Source organism: Chiloscyllium plagiosum, chromosome 39 (genome assembly GCF_004010195.1).
Source record: "Chiloscyllium plagiosum isolate BGI_BamShark_2017 chromosome 39, ASM401019v2, whole genome shotgun sequence".
In the NCBI taxonomy this organism is placed as follows: domain Eukaryota; kingdom Metazoa; phylum Chordata; class Chondrichthyes; order Orectolobiformes; family Hemiscylliidae; genus Chiloscyllium; species Chiloscyllium plagiosum.
Window position 1 is genome coordinate 12,241,649 of NC_057748.1, and position 14,698 is coordinate 12,256,346.

General features: G+C 40.6%; 1 protein-coding gene and 1 long non-coding RNA gene across 5 annotated transcripts in view; one reads left to right on the top strand and one right to left on the bottom strand.

The window, feature by feature from the left end:
* LOC122542246 (protein phosphatase 1 regulatory subunit 29-like) overlaps window positions 1-14,698 on the top strand; it is a 407,579-nt gene that overhangs the window by 29,213 nt on the left and 363,668 nt on the right. The gene's annotated exons all lie outside the window — the stretch shown is intronic.
* On the bottom strand, window positions 2,061-5,357 carry LOC122542247. Its single transcript, XR_006309763.1, has 3 exons — window positions 5,094-5,357; window positions 4,952-4,999; window positions 2,061-2,180 (listed from the first exon to the last, which is right to left on the bottom strand). It is a non-coding gene; the product is annotated as an uncharacterized LOC122542247 (long non-coding RNA).

Sequence of the window (14,698 nt, forward strand, 5' to 3'; positions counted from 1 at the left end):
GGATTGGTAAGCATTTTATTCTCTGGATTTTGGAAGAATGAGGGGGTTCTCTTAGAAACCTATAAAATTCCAGCTGGAATAGACAGGGTCGACGGAGGAAAGATGTTCCCAGTGAACTAGGAATCACAGTCTAAGGATATGGAGTGGACCATTTAGGACTGAGTGGAAATTTCTTTATCCCCCCCCTACCCCAGGTGGTGAGCTTATGGAATTCACTACCAGGGAAAGCAGCTGAGGCCAAAACATTGTATGATTTCAAGGAGGAGTTGGATATAGTACCTGGGGCTAAGGGGATCAAAGAAAATGGGGGAAAATCAGGAGCAGGTTGTTGAGTTGGATGATTAGCCACGATCATAATGAACAGTACAGCGGGATCGAAGGCTGAATGGCCTACTGCTACTTTTGGTTTCTTTGTGTTCCCTATCTCCTTATAGAGCAACAGCTGATCTGAGTTGAAAGGCAGTTGAAATGAGGACCGCAGACACCTTTATAACACAGCAGATGTGTTTTCTCTCTTCACAAATGTGAATGCTGCTGGCTAGGCTCGCATTAGTTGCCTTTGAGAAGGTAGTGGCAAGGTGTCTTCTTGAACCACTACAGTCCTTAGGATGTCGGTCCACCCACAATGAGGAAAGGGAGGGAATTCCAGGATTTGAACCCAATGACAGTGAAGAAACAGTAGTTTCATTCCATGTCCGAATGGTATGCAGCTGGGTGGGGAACCTGCAGCTGGTGGCGGTTCCCACACATTCGCTGCCCCTTACCTTTGAAATGCAAGAGGTCTCAGGTTTGGAAGTTGCTGTTTAAAGAATCTGGGAGAGCTGTGGAATTCTAGAAAGATGAAACTAAATGTACTGAGGGCATTTCACCCCAACACAGCCTCTCAGTTGCGAAATAAAGATGTGTTCCTCTAATTTCTTGCCTTCTGAGTGCCTGTAAGTTTTGTTTCCACTGGTGGTCATGGCTGTCATTTGCTTAGGCATACAGATCTGAAATTTCCTCATATTTTCCGTCTAGCTTTCAACCTTTCAGATCCTCTTTAACTCAGCTTTTGGACTTTGCTGTAATATCTCCTTTTGTGACTCAGAGTGATTTATACCTGCTCCTGGGAGGTGCCTTTGGCATGTTCTATTGCATCAAACAGCTAGGTCGTTGTTCATATTGTCTAAAGCAGGGTGTCCATGTTTGCAGACCATATCGGTGACAACCTGGGGTCCTGTAAAGAACCTATAAAGTTTAAATAAACATTCTCATTTATTTTTATATATCGCAAACTGCAAGTGGATCTCTATGAGGTTAGCTTTTACTTTTTCATGACGTGGGCATTATAGGCAAGATCAGTATTTGTTCACAATGCCTAATTGCTGTGAAACTAAGGATTCTCAGGCATTTCAGAGCCTAAATCATGCCTGAGGTGATGGTGTAGTAATAATGCAACTTGACTAGCAATCTAGAGTCCCAACTAATGTTCTGGGATATGGGTTCAAATCCCACCATAGCAAAATTGGAATAAAAAAGCCTTCAGGATAAAAAAGCCAGCCTAAAGGCAAGCAGGAAACTATCATTAAGATACAGTTAGGGAACACTTAAAAGACATTTGGATAAGTACATAAATAGGAAAGGTTTGGATGGATATGGGCCAAACATAGGCAACTGGGAGGAGTTTAGTTTGGGAACATGGTCAGTGTGGACTAGTTGGACTGAAGGGTCTGTTTCTGTGCTTTATGACTCTGTGATTGTTCTGAATACCCAACTGGTTCTCTAGTGTCCTCTAGGGAAGTGAAATTAGCTGTTCCTTCCCTGAGTCTGGCCTACATATTACTCCAAACCCACAGAAATGTGCTTGACTCTAAACGTCTGTAATGACATTTCTATTTTTCTGTATTTTTGATTATTGGAAAAAAAAGTTTTGAAAACCAAGGATTGCTGAAGAGTTACTGCAGTTTGTAAAATCAAGTAACCTGACAATCATTTTAAGTACCATTTACACAGCAGTTGTTCAAATAGTAATTGAAGTGTAGTTTGCAGATGAGCTGGAGCCAAAGAGTGTGTACAAATAGAAATTCAGTTGGCAGCAAGTAGTTCATTAGTCTGCTTTCAAGTGACCAGTCATTGATAACAAATATTTCTGCTTGTCAACAACGATGTGATTGGTTCTCAGGTGTCTGAAGAACTTGGGGCTGTGAACAAATTAGGAAGATGCCATCAATTCTCCATCAGTTCAGAAGCTCTCTGTTCTTTGCAGTAAAACACATTTGTTAGCTGAATAAACTAATTTATTCTTCCTTCAGCAGCTGTGTGACTTTTAACAAATAAGCCTTTAACAACTGTGAACCAGTCACCCTGTGCTCCTGTCAGCTGGGGAAGCATCAGGGAAGGAAGACAGAGAAGCAACATTCTGACCAGCGCAAGCACCATTTCAGGAGAAAGTGAAGACTGCAGATGCTGGAGAGTCGTAGACAAAAAAGGTGGCGCCGGAAAAGCACAGCAGGTCGGGCAGCATCCGAAGAGCAGGAGAATCGACGTTCCAGGCATAAGCCCTTCATTAGGAATGTGATGCTGAAATGTCGATTCTTCTGCTCCTTGGCCATGCTAAATTGCCTGTTGTGTTAGGTGCATTAGTTAGGGGTAAATGTAAGGGAATGGATCTTGGTGGGTTCCTCTTTGGATGGTCGGTGTGGACTTGTTGGGCTGAAGGGCCTGTTTCCACACTGTAGGGAATCTAATCTAAACTAGAGGTCTATAAAATCATGAGGGGCATGGATATGATAAATAGACAAAGTCTCTTCCCTGGGGTGGGGGAGTCCAGAACTAGAGGGCATAGGTTTAGGGTGAGAGGGGAAAGATATAAAAAGACACCTAAGGGGCAACTTTTTCACGCAGTGGGTGGTATGTATATGGAATGAGCTGCCAGAGGGTGGAGGCTGGTACAATTGCAACATTTAAAAGGCATCTGGAAGGATATATGAATAGGAAGGGTTTGGAAGGATATGGGCCAGGTGCTGGCAGGTGGGACTAGATTGGGCTGGGATATCTGGTCGGCATGGACGGGTTGGACTAAAGGGTATGTTTCCGTGCTGTACATCTCTGACTGTATGAATCCGCCCCCCCCTCCCCCCATCTGTGTCTGTCAGATAGGGTTGTATTGTGTGTAAGGGGGCATTTAGAAGGGTTTCGAGTTTTAACTAGTAGCATTATATGCTTCATGTCCTGAAGCCGTGCAGGCATGGACTCTGAAGAAATGACTATAACTAGATTACTTTAAAGACACTTTTTATTATCATTCTGGACTATTTAAACTCTATGTTCCCATGCTAGCCTTTTTTTTTAACTATTTCAATTGTATAAGAACACTTAAAGTATCTGTACCTAAGTATGCCCTACCAGAGATAGCGCTGAGAGGTGACATTACAAATTTTTCACTGCCCACATTCAAGTGAAAATGGCAATAAAGGCTATTCTATTATATATGCTGATGGATTATAATTGTTTACCTACAGCTTTATTTATGACAAATAGTATTTCTTGTTAAGTGCAGTAACCTGCTCTGTACTTTCTGTCAACCCGGGACTGAAAGGTCAATTCTGTGCACTATTAAAAACTTCTTTAATTTTTGTGACTCCAGAGTGTTGACACAATGAGGCGAACACTGAAGTGGCCCTTGCAAGCCATTCAGTTCATGGGGATTTAGCGATGGTGGTAGTGAATGCTTGCCTAGCCAATGATGTCCACATCCCATCATTAAATCTTAAAAAAAAAACTTGTTTGGTTTCCAGGCAATATTTATCCCTCAGCACCACCACTCAAACAGTATTTGTCGTTGTTAAATTGCAGATGATGGGACTTTGCTCCTTGCTTTTGGCTGCTGGGTTTTCTGCATCCCAACAGTGCCTGTAGTTTAAAGGTCCGTCACTGCCAATGAAACATGTCAGGATATTCTGAGAAAGTGAACCATGAAGCTGCTATACAAGTGCAAGCTCTTTCTTCTTGTTAATGTGTCTCTGCTTAACTCACTCTCTGCAATTCCTTCTGTTACCCTGCTCTCCATTTATCTTCCAGTTCTGTTTCTTTTTCCATTTGGCACCTACCCAATACTTTCTCTCATTCATCTCTGTTTGTCCTCGTCACTTAAGTCTACAATGTGATAGCGTAAAAATAGCAGTATGAGTAGGCTACTTGATCCTTTAAATTTGCTGCACCATTCAGTATGTTCGTGCTGATCTTTTAACTCAACTCTACCTTCCTGCATATTCCCATACTCAATCTAACCATCTCTGTTGTGAATATTGTCAGTGATCATTCATAACCCCTGGGGTAGAGAATGTAAAAGACCTGGGTGAAGGAATGGCTCCTTGTCTCTGGCTTAAATCATCAGCACGTTATTTTGAGCCAGCGTCCTGCGCTCTTGTTTCCCATGGCTGGAGGATTTATAAGGGTTAAAGTGAAGATTGCAGATGCTGGATATCAGAGTCTAGATTAGAGTTGTGCTGGAAAAGCACAGCAGGTCCGGCAGCATCCGAGGAGCAGGAGAATTGACATTCGGGCAAAAGCCCTTCAGCAGGAAAATCGACATTTCAGGCTCATTCCTGATGAAGGGCTTTTGCCCAAAACATTGATTCTCCTGCTCCTCGAATGTTGCCTGACCTGCTGCCACTCTAATCTGGAGGATTTAGAACACTACCCTCTTTTTTCAGCATCTCTCCTGTCAAGCCCCTTAAGAATTTCTACATTTCAACGAGATTATCTCACATTCTCCTAAACACAAAGGAATATAGATGTGGACCTATTCAACATCTCCTCATTGGACAACTATTTTACCCCAGGAATCAGACTCTTTAAGAAGACCAAAACTGTACCCAACACTCTTGGTGTGAACTCGCCTGTTCAATTATAGTCAGACTTCTTTATTCTGAAGTATGAGCCCCTCCCGTCGTATTCAGACTTAACTTACTGCTCGCTTTCATTATTTTCGCTTCAATTCTTCATTCTGGGCTGTGATCTAGTCAAAGTAAATTTGCCAATGATTGACTTTTACTGGAGAAGTTCATTTCTTAGAAAGTAAATATGCGTACACAGATTTAACTTGGACTTACTTCCTCCTGTAATTTTTTCCTTCTGTCTGTCATTCTGGGGAGTGCATACTGACTGAGGAGCTGAGGAAATGCAATGTTTGATTTGTTCTGTTTCCTTTTTGCAAAACACTCACATCCTCAGCTGTGATAGATTGTCTAAATTGTTCTCTCTCTCTCTCTCTCTCCTATCTCACATCGACACCCTCTGGAGGTTAACAACTTAACACTTTCCATCTGCCAGGTATATATTAAAATATTTAAACACCTCGAATGATTGCAGCCACTAATCACACAACTCATTGTCTCACCAAACTCCCCCTCTCAGTTTCTTCCTGTTTCTAGGATACAATGCAGGCAATAAGAGGAGTAAAACTTGGCATAAGATATAAAATTATCTAGCTTTCAGAAATGTGAATATTAATTATTGGAAACTGGAATTCTTCAGATTTGAAAAAAAATCTGATAGTTTAATTCATTTCAAAATCTGCCCCAGGAAATCTGTCTTGATTCTTGTCTGGACTATTGTTCATCTCATCCTCCACAGACTGTTCAGCTGGCTCAGCACCCAATAAGATACTTGTGTGGAAGAAGCTTATTCTGTCCTAACATAAATCTTCAACATGCATCCCTCACACTTCATGCCTCACACTCTGCCACACAGAAACATTTTTTTTGTGTCACACTTAAGCTGATGCATAAAAAGATACACAACGGAACACTTTTTTTTCTTCTGTCAGGAAGATCTGGTGATTTAGAAACAGCTGCCAAACTACAGTTCCCCTTTCCACTAATCAACAATGACAACAACACCAGCTTACAATTATATCGTGCATTTAACATCACAAAATGCCTCAAGATGCTTAACAAGAGCTTGCTGTCAACAAAAAGATTTTTGCAACGCTGATCTCAGGATGGATAACCAAAGGCTTTCTTTAAGCTTACAGCTAAGAGAAGAGAGGTTTAGGAAGGGATTTCCAAACTTAGGACCAAAGCAGCAGAGGGCATGGTTACCAATGGTGAAGCATTAAATTCAGGGATGCCTAAGGGGGCCAGAATTGTAAGGGTGTAGTTATCTCCATCTAATCTCAATGTATCATAGAGTCATATAGTGTGGAAACAGACCCTTCGCCCAACTCATCCATGCCAACCAGATTTCCTAACTAGTTTCATTTGCCTGCAATTGGCCGACATTCCTCTAACTTTTCCTATCCATATACCCGTCCAAATGTCTTTTAAATGTTGTAATTGTACCAGCCTCCACCACCTCCTCTAGCAGCTTGTTCCATACACGCAACCACCCTCTGTGTGAAAAAGTTGCCTTTCAGCTTCCTTTTAAATCTTTCCCCTCTCATCTTAAACCTATGCCTTCTAGTTTTGGACCCCTCTATCCTGTGGAAAAATACCTTGACTATTCACCTTATCTATGCCCCAAACTATCACAAGGTACAATAGCAAGAAGGCATCAAAGAGATAAATAGCCTCTGTAAACGTTGCAGTTGGCCAGTGTTTACACGTGCATTATTCAGTTGTAAGTTCAGTGTTAGCATTCTTGGACCTGAATCAAGTTATAGGCTTAAGATCCAACTGGACCCAGGAGTACATATTCTAGGCTGTGATGTCACTGATAGAGTGCTGTAATAATGGCATGTTACAATGGATACTGGAAACCTTAAACAGAGAATGAGAATGCTGGAGAAACATCTATTTTGTGTCTGGCACGACTCTTCTTCAAAACTGGCCAATACTTATCTGTGAATCAAAATCACGAAAACAGTCAACAGATCTTGATCACATTGTGGCTAGTGGGATCTTGCAGGATGCAGATTGGTTGCCTTGTTTCCCAATTTACAACAGTAACCACCACATTGCAAAAAAACTTAGCTGGCTGGAAAGTGTCAATTATGAAAGACGTTTGTAACTGCATACTTATGGGCTGCATTGTAGTGGTGGGGTTTGTTTCACAGTTTTCTTACCTATGGGTGTTCAAGTTCCATTCTAGAGCTCAAACCTGAACATCTAACCTAGCATTCACACCAAGTAGTGAGGGAGTACTTTACTGGTGGAGCTGCTTTATTTTCCTTTAGATGTTATACTGAGGGCTCTGTCTATCTTTCAGGTAAAGATCTCATGATACCAATATAAAACTGTGTGTTCTGTAGAAACTCAGCAGGTCTGACTACATCTGTGGAGAGAGAAATAGTGTAAACAGTTCAAGTCGAATATGACTCTTTATCTGAACTGAAAGACCCCATGATAGTATTTTTAAGTGAAGAGTGGTGTAGTGATTAGAATGAGGTCAGCCAGTTGGACCTCATAGAATATGAGTTCCCTGATTGGGGATGTTAATCTGGTCCAATCAGGGAGGACTGGCTAACAGATAAAATTACAGGTGTCAGAGGTTCTACTCACTCAGAGAGCTGGCCCTAAGCGAGCTGGACCAGCATGGATGACTCTCCACTTGTTAATAAAGTGTGCCGTGGTGATAGGGCACCAGCCTCTGTGGAGTTATTCCATGTGAGAGTGCTGTTTGTATTACAAAATTCAGCTTATCTGGTGATTTTTCATTTTGCTATTTGCAGAACCTTGCTTTATACAAATTGTCTGCCACATTTCCTACTTTACAACAGTGACCACACTTCAAAAAAAAACTTCATTGGTTGTAAAGCATTTTGTGACGTTCTGATATCGCGAAGGTCAGTGTATAAATACAACTCTCAAATTACAAACTGTGACAATACTCTGTATGTAAATCATTCTATGTGAATAGAATGCTCTGAGCATGTGAAAGGCACTGTGAAATGTGATGAAATTGTGAGATTTATAGATATATATATATATATATTTAATATTGTTAATTATGCATTTGGGTTTGTGGAAGTCTAAGTTAAACATAAAGGTTTGTCTGCATTTGGAATTAAAATTAGTCTAAAAAAAACACTTCAGTACCCATAATTCCATTTGAGGTGAGGTTACCCAGTGTTCCGAGGGAATTGCCCAGAGGGTTAAGCAGGAGAAATTCTCAGTTTGTGCTGGGAAGCCATTCGAAAGGGAATCATGCATTAAGCTCTGAAGTGATCAGTCATTCAATGGAATAACCTGTACTGAGCAGTGTACCTAAAAAAAAGTTTAAACTAATTGAATTATCTTAGAATGACAAGTTATTATTAGTTACAGATCAGAGTGTTGGGATACAGTTAGTGGAAAAGAAGTGGTTAAGTTTTTTGAAGCTCTTTTAACAAAAAGAATAGAAGCTGTATCAGCGATAATATGGTATTTGAAGGATGCAGTGTCAATTGTGTAAAATAATAATTAAGAAAGAAGTATCTACATTTCCAACAGATGAGATGAAATTTGAATTACTTCAAGTTCATCTAAGTATTAAGAAAAAAAATAGAAAATATTCTCTCTCTTTGGAAGTGAACTGGACTGGGTCTTGCTAAAGGTACAGCACCAGATGTTCTTAGAGTTACAACAATGTTTGTAAGTTGTACCAGGTTGTATTGAATCTGACAGTTATTGTTTAAGTTCAAGTGTGTGGATTGTTTCTACTCTGTGTTATAAGGGAAAAAAGTGTTTTTCCTTTTGTTTATCTTCACCTCTATTGCTAATAAACTTTTGTTTCATTATTAAAATAAAGGCTATAGCGTTGCTTCCTTAAGTTTTAGTAAAAGATCACTTTGGTAACAAAAACTATATATGATTTATCCAGCCAAATTCTGTTGGGATTCTGACTTATCTGGTACTAACATCAACTAGATATTCCTCCATAACAATTGGGGCCACTAGATCTCAGTAAGGGTATTTTGTCACATTATTGAACCGTCTGTCACAAAAAAAAAACAGTTTATGGGCAATGCCTTGGATGATTTACTAGAATTATACATTATTGGTCAAAAATGTACAAATAGATTTTGACGTTCTTCTGTTAGTTGAATTTTAGCTTCAATGTTTTCACTGGAGCAAGTAGATATTGGGAGGTGGAATAAATGATGTCCTTTGGATGTTCTTAGTTGCATGAAAAGTTTATATCCGTCATTTGCCGAATAAAAGCTTCTTTCTTGGATGCATCATTTTGGAAATGACTTAACAGCTTCAGTAACTAGGATTAGAATTGAGGCCTTATCTGATTGGTTGCAAGAGTTTCTATGCAGAATGATATAATTCTCCTCAGCTCTTTCTCTGGCATCCTGATGTTCTCCCTAGAACATACTGTCTTGAGTTGTTGCAACCAGTACCAATTTAAAGACAGAAAACCCTGGAAATACTCAGCTGGTTGGGCAGCATCTGTGGAAAGAAACAATTCTTTCTGAAATCATCTCCAATCTTTTGTTGTTGTTGTGTTGTCATACCATTTATAAGATGCATTACGAAAACTTGCCATGTCTTCTTTGACATTGCCTTCCAGGCCAATAGATTCTGCCACCTAGAACAACATGAAAAACAGGTGGCATTGGCACATTACCACCTGCAAGCTCCCCTCCAAGCTACCCATCACCCTGAGTTGGAAATATATGGCTGTTCCTTCCACGTTGCTGAGTCTCAATTCCAGAATTCTCTCCCGAATGGCATTTTACACGAAATAGACTGCAATGGTTCAAAAAGACAGCTCACTATCACCTTCTCAAGAACAATTCGTGATGGGCAACAAGTGTTGGCCCAGCCAGCCATGCCCGCATATCATGAGTGAATAAAACAAACAAATTACAGGAAAATAGTTATTTGGTAGTCCAGAACTTGAAGATTGCTGTAAAAGGAGATGAGCTATTGAATCTTTTTGACTTGGATCTCTTGGGACAAAAATAGGTGTGCCAGATTCCAAAGGGAAGAACAATTTATACTGCTTGAAAAACAGGCTACTGATTGGTAGGCAAGCGGTCTCCAAATTTATGCCGTGAAGAATGCATCTGGAAACAACCCCTAAAAAATACAAGATCCTCCAGCGGAAACCTAACCAGAGATTTAATATTGGTTAGACATACCTGACTTCTTTTTTGTATTCAGTGCCTATATTTATGAAGCCAAGTACCAGAAATGCTTCCTTAATTGCCTTTGTAATTTCCCTTGCTACCAAATATTTATAAATGCGCCATCACTAACTTCTTTATTCTTGCATCTTCCTTTAAATTGGTACCATTTGGATTGGATTGTCTTGCCATGTTGTTCCATCCAAAATGAATCTCCCAATATTACATCCTGTCCTTATTCCAACCAAAAGCCATGTGATGGTGAAAAAAACACTTGGAAATGGGGGAGGTGATGGCTGAGTCATATTCTCGCTGGACTGTAAATCCAGAGACCCAGGTAATGTTCTGGGGACCTGGGTTCGAATCCTGCCACAGCAGATCGTGGAATTTGAATTCAATAAAAAAAAATCTGGAATTAAGAGTCTGATTATGACCATGCATCCGTTATTGATCCCTCTGGTTCAGTAATGCCCTTTAGGGGAGGACATTGCCATCCTTACCTAGTCTAGCCTACATGTGACTCCATCAATGTGGTTGACTCTAAACTGCCCACTGGGCAATAAATGCTGACCTAGCCAGTGATGCCCTCATCCTATTCCTCTCTGACCCTTTTTGCAACCTGATCTGGTCCTGGATACCACTTTTGCGCTGACTAATGGTATTCAGGACACATCCCCTCTCTATGAGGTGATCCCCATTTAAGCTTGTGTTTAATGGTTGCTACCAGATATTGTTTCTGAAGCTGTAACAACTCAACTCTGAATACAGTTAAAAAAAAAAGCTTTGTTTAGCTGTGGGCCGTGGTTTCATACAACCTGTTTCCTCAAATGTTCAGCTTCCAAACCTTGCAACATTACAGCAGAGTGAGTGAAGGCTTCTGGTTTTACGTTAATATAGAACAGAATCTCCCCAGACGCTGGGGAAGAAATTGAAGCCTCAGACAAACTTCAGCTATATAGAGGATTAAGGGCTGTTGAAAGGGAAAAGAAAAATGTAGGATGAAAGACAAACGTCTTCTCGCAAACATCACTAACAATGGAGGAAACTTAGAAGCTCTGTCAGAGAACAGAGAGAATATTAATGTGAAAGAACTGTTTCAGAAGACAGGAGCGGGTAGCATTCAGAGGGACACAGAAGTAAGACAGTTGGCAAAAGAACCAGAGGGGGAGATGAGATTTAGTTTTTTTTATCTGGATTGTGCTACCTGAAAGGGATAGTAGGAACAGATTCCATCCTAAGTTTCAAAACAGCAAAGGATTAAAAACTTGAAAAGGAAATATTTTTTGCAGGGCTGCAGGGTATGAGCTAGGGGAATGGGATTAATTGGATAGATTTACCAAGGAGTCAGTACACGCGCAATGGGGAGAAAGGTCCCCTGCTGTGCTGTGTGGATCTACTCATACAAAACTGACAGATGATGTAGGATCAAGGGTGGAGACGTCAAAAGCAAGGAGGAAATAACTGCAGGTTGGACTTTTACGAAATATGCAGCAACTGACTTGGAAAAACTGAAAAACATTTGAGGGAATTAAAGATTACACCAGAGCTTTGTTTCATCTTAGATCTTTCTGAACTGTTAAAAAAGGATCAATATTCATAATAAACCTCTTCCAGAAAAATCAGTGTTTTAATAAACCTCGGTGCATTTAGTTCACACTTTGTAGTATCAGTGAAAGATGTGCCAGCAGATTGGAATTCCTCCGACTGCTGTTTTAATGGAAGTGTTGACCCATTTTAAATAAATAGGTTAGCACCTTTGTTAAAGAGAAGTGGGTGAAGGAATTTCACAGGAGCTGGTTAATGGTTTGTCGACAAAAGTAATTTTTTTATACCAGAGTGTGGAGACAGGAGACAGGGCACCGCTATGAGAAATCACTCTGTGATCCATCTATGCATGTGTAGTTGCACCTGTGGGTTTAACCATCTCTTTTGTACCTTACTAGATGGGCAAAGGTAGCCGAGCATGACACACTCTTATTATAATTGCTGTTTACAAATTTGTGCCATTGTCATGGTGCATTGACCTCACAAGAACCTGATTTACAGCTTACTGAGCTACGGAGATAGTAACTCCAATTATTACTGATGCCATTCCGGAACTTCTAGAGCATTCAGTGCATCTGATGCAGAATGGAACAATGAGCACAGTAAGTGATGCATTAGACTGAAATAAAGAGATGATTTTTGTGGATCCTATCAGCATTGAACAGCTATTCAAGTTGATTGGATTCCCTCTAATAGGCACTGCAGCTATTTGGGCATAAAACCTAGAATGAGGTGATTTAGAGTCGTGGAGTCATACAGCACGGAAATCGACCCTTCGGTCCAACCAGTCCATGCTGACCATAATCCTAAACTAAACTAGCGCCACCTGCCTGCTCCTGGCCCATTATCCCTTCAAATCTTTCCTATTCATGTACCATTCCAAATGTCTTTTAAACATCATAACTGTACCCCCATCCACCACTTCCTCTGGAAGTTCATTCCACCCACGAACCACTCTGTGTAAAAACGTTGCTCCTCATGTTTTTAAAATCAAAATAAGCCCCCTAGTGTTGAAATCCCCCAGGCTGGGGAAAAGACACTTGCCATTTATCTATAGTCCTCATAATTTTATAAACCTCTGTGCTCCAGCCTCTCCTTATAACTCAAACCCTCCATTCCTTCCATGGAACATCGTATTGCTGCTGGATGGGGATTTATAAACATCTCTCTAAGCTCATGTATGATGCTCCACCTAGCAATGACATTGGCCACAAATGCTGTCATTTTAATATAAAAAGTAAAATGGGAGAGAGTATTGAGATTTGCTCTACAATAGGCCAGACCATGAAATTAATTGTAAACTGATACAGTAGTCCAGCATTGATGGAAACATTTTGATCTATTTGAAGAACAATCTAGTGAATCCCACCTCCCTATTCTTTCCCCAATTGTTTTCTACTCCTTGAACTATTTATTTGGTTTGCTTTTGAAGGCTATTATTGAATCTATTCCCTATCAGAGAGTTCATTCCATATTCATTAAAAAAAGCATTTTCCTCATGTATCTCTGGCTCTTTGACCAATTGCTGTAAATCTGTGTCCTTTTGTTATTTGCCCTTCAGAAGTTGTTTCTTTATTCCATCTGAACTCTTCATGATTTTGAACACCTCCATCAAATCTCCTCTTAGTCTGCTCAGCTCTTAAGGAGAACAATGCTAGTTTCTTCAGTCTGCCCACGTAATTGTAATCCCTCATCCCTTCTAATAAAAAGCCCTGGTAGTAAATCTCTCCCGTCTAGTTCCTTCGTATATAGGATTTACGTTCAAAATGTTTCCAAACACAGTTTCAATTTGAAATCCTGACAAAAAAAAAATCACAGCAGGGCTAGAATCATGTCAAGACAGTAGATGGGAAATGTACACGTGACCCAAGATATCTTATGATGTGGAGGTGCCAGTATTGGACCGGGTGGACAAAGTTAAAAATCACGAGGTAAAAACAATGACTGCAGATGCTGGAAACCAGATTCTGGATCAGTGGTGCTGGAAGAGCACAGCAATTCAGGCAGCATCCGAGGACAGGCAAAATCGACGTTTCGGGCAAAAGCCCTTCATCAGGAATAAAGGCAGAGAGCCTGATCTCTCCACGCTTCAGGCTCTCTGCCTTTATTCCTGATGAAGGGCTTTTGCCCGAAACGTCGATTTTGCCTGTCCTCGGATGCTGCCTGAATTGCTGTGCTCTTCCAGCACCACTGATCCAAAGTTAAAAATCACACAACACCAGGTTATAGTCCAACAGGTTTATTTGGAAACACTAGCTTTCGGAGCGACGCTCCTTCAACAGATGGTTGTTCGTCATCAAATATTTTAATATCACGTGGATGATACTTGCTTTCCTTCCATTTCCATTTACACATGGTTACTTCCAACTTTCTCTGAGTGCATCAATTGATTTCTTAAATTTACAATTTATCTTCAATGGATGAGGATTCAGCTCTTCAGTAGTGGACCTTTTATATCTCTAAACTGGTCTCCAAGTGCCAGAGCTTGGAACAGCTTCATAGACCATAGAATGTAGAACGGTACAGCACAGGAACAGGCTTTTCGGCCCACAGTGTTGTGCCTGCCCTTGGTCCATATCCTTCCATTCCTTGCATATTCACATGCATACCTAAAAGTCCCTTTAAGCACTCTTATTGTTTTTATCTCCACCCCTGACAGTGCGTTCCAGACTCCTACCACCCTATGTGCAAAAAACTTGCTCCTCGCATCTCTTTTGAACTTCTCCCCCCTCATGTTAAATGCATCTTCCTTAGTATTAGACATTTCAACTCTGGGACAAAGATTCTGACCGTCAACCCTATCTATGCATCTCATAATTTTATAGACGTGTATCAGGTCTCACCTCAGCCTCCACTGCTCCAGAGAAAACAATTTGAATTTTTCTAGCCTCTCTTTCTAGCTCATACCCTCTAATCCAGGCAGCATCCTGGTAAACGTTTTTTGCACCCACTCCAAAGTCTCCAGATCCTTCCTGTAATGTGGCAACCAGAATTGAATGCCAAACCTTAAGTGTGGCCGAACCAAAGTCTTACAAAGCTGCAACATGACATCTTGACTCTTGTACTCAATTCCCCGACCAATCAAGGCAAGCATGCCATATGCAAAGTTTCATTAGA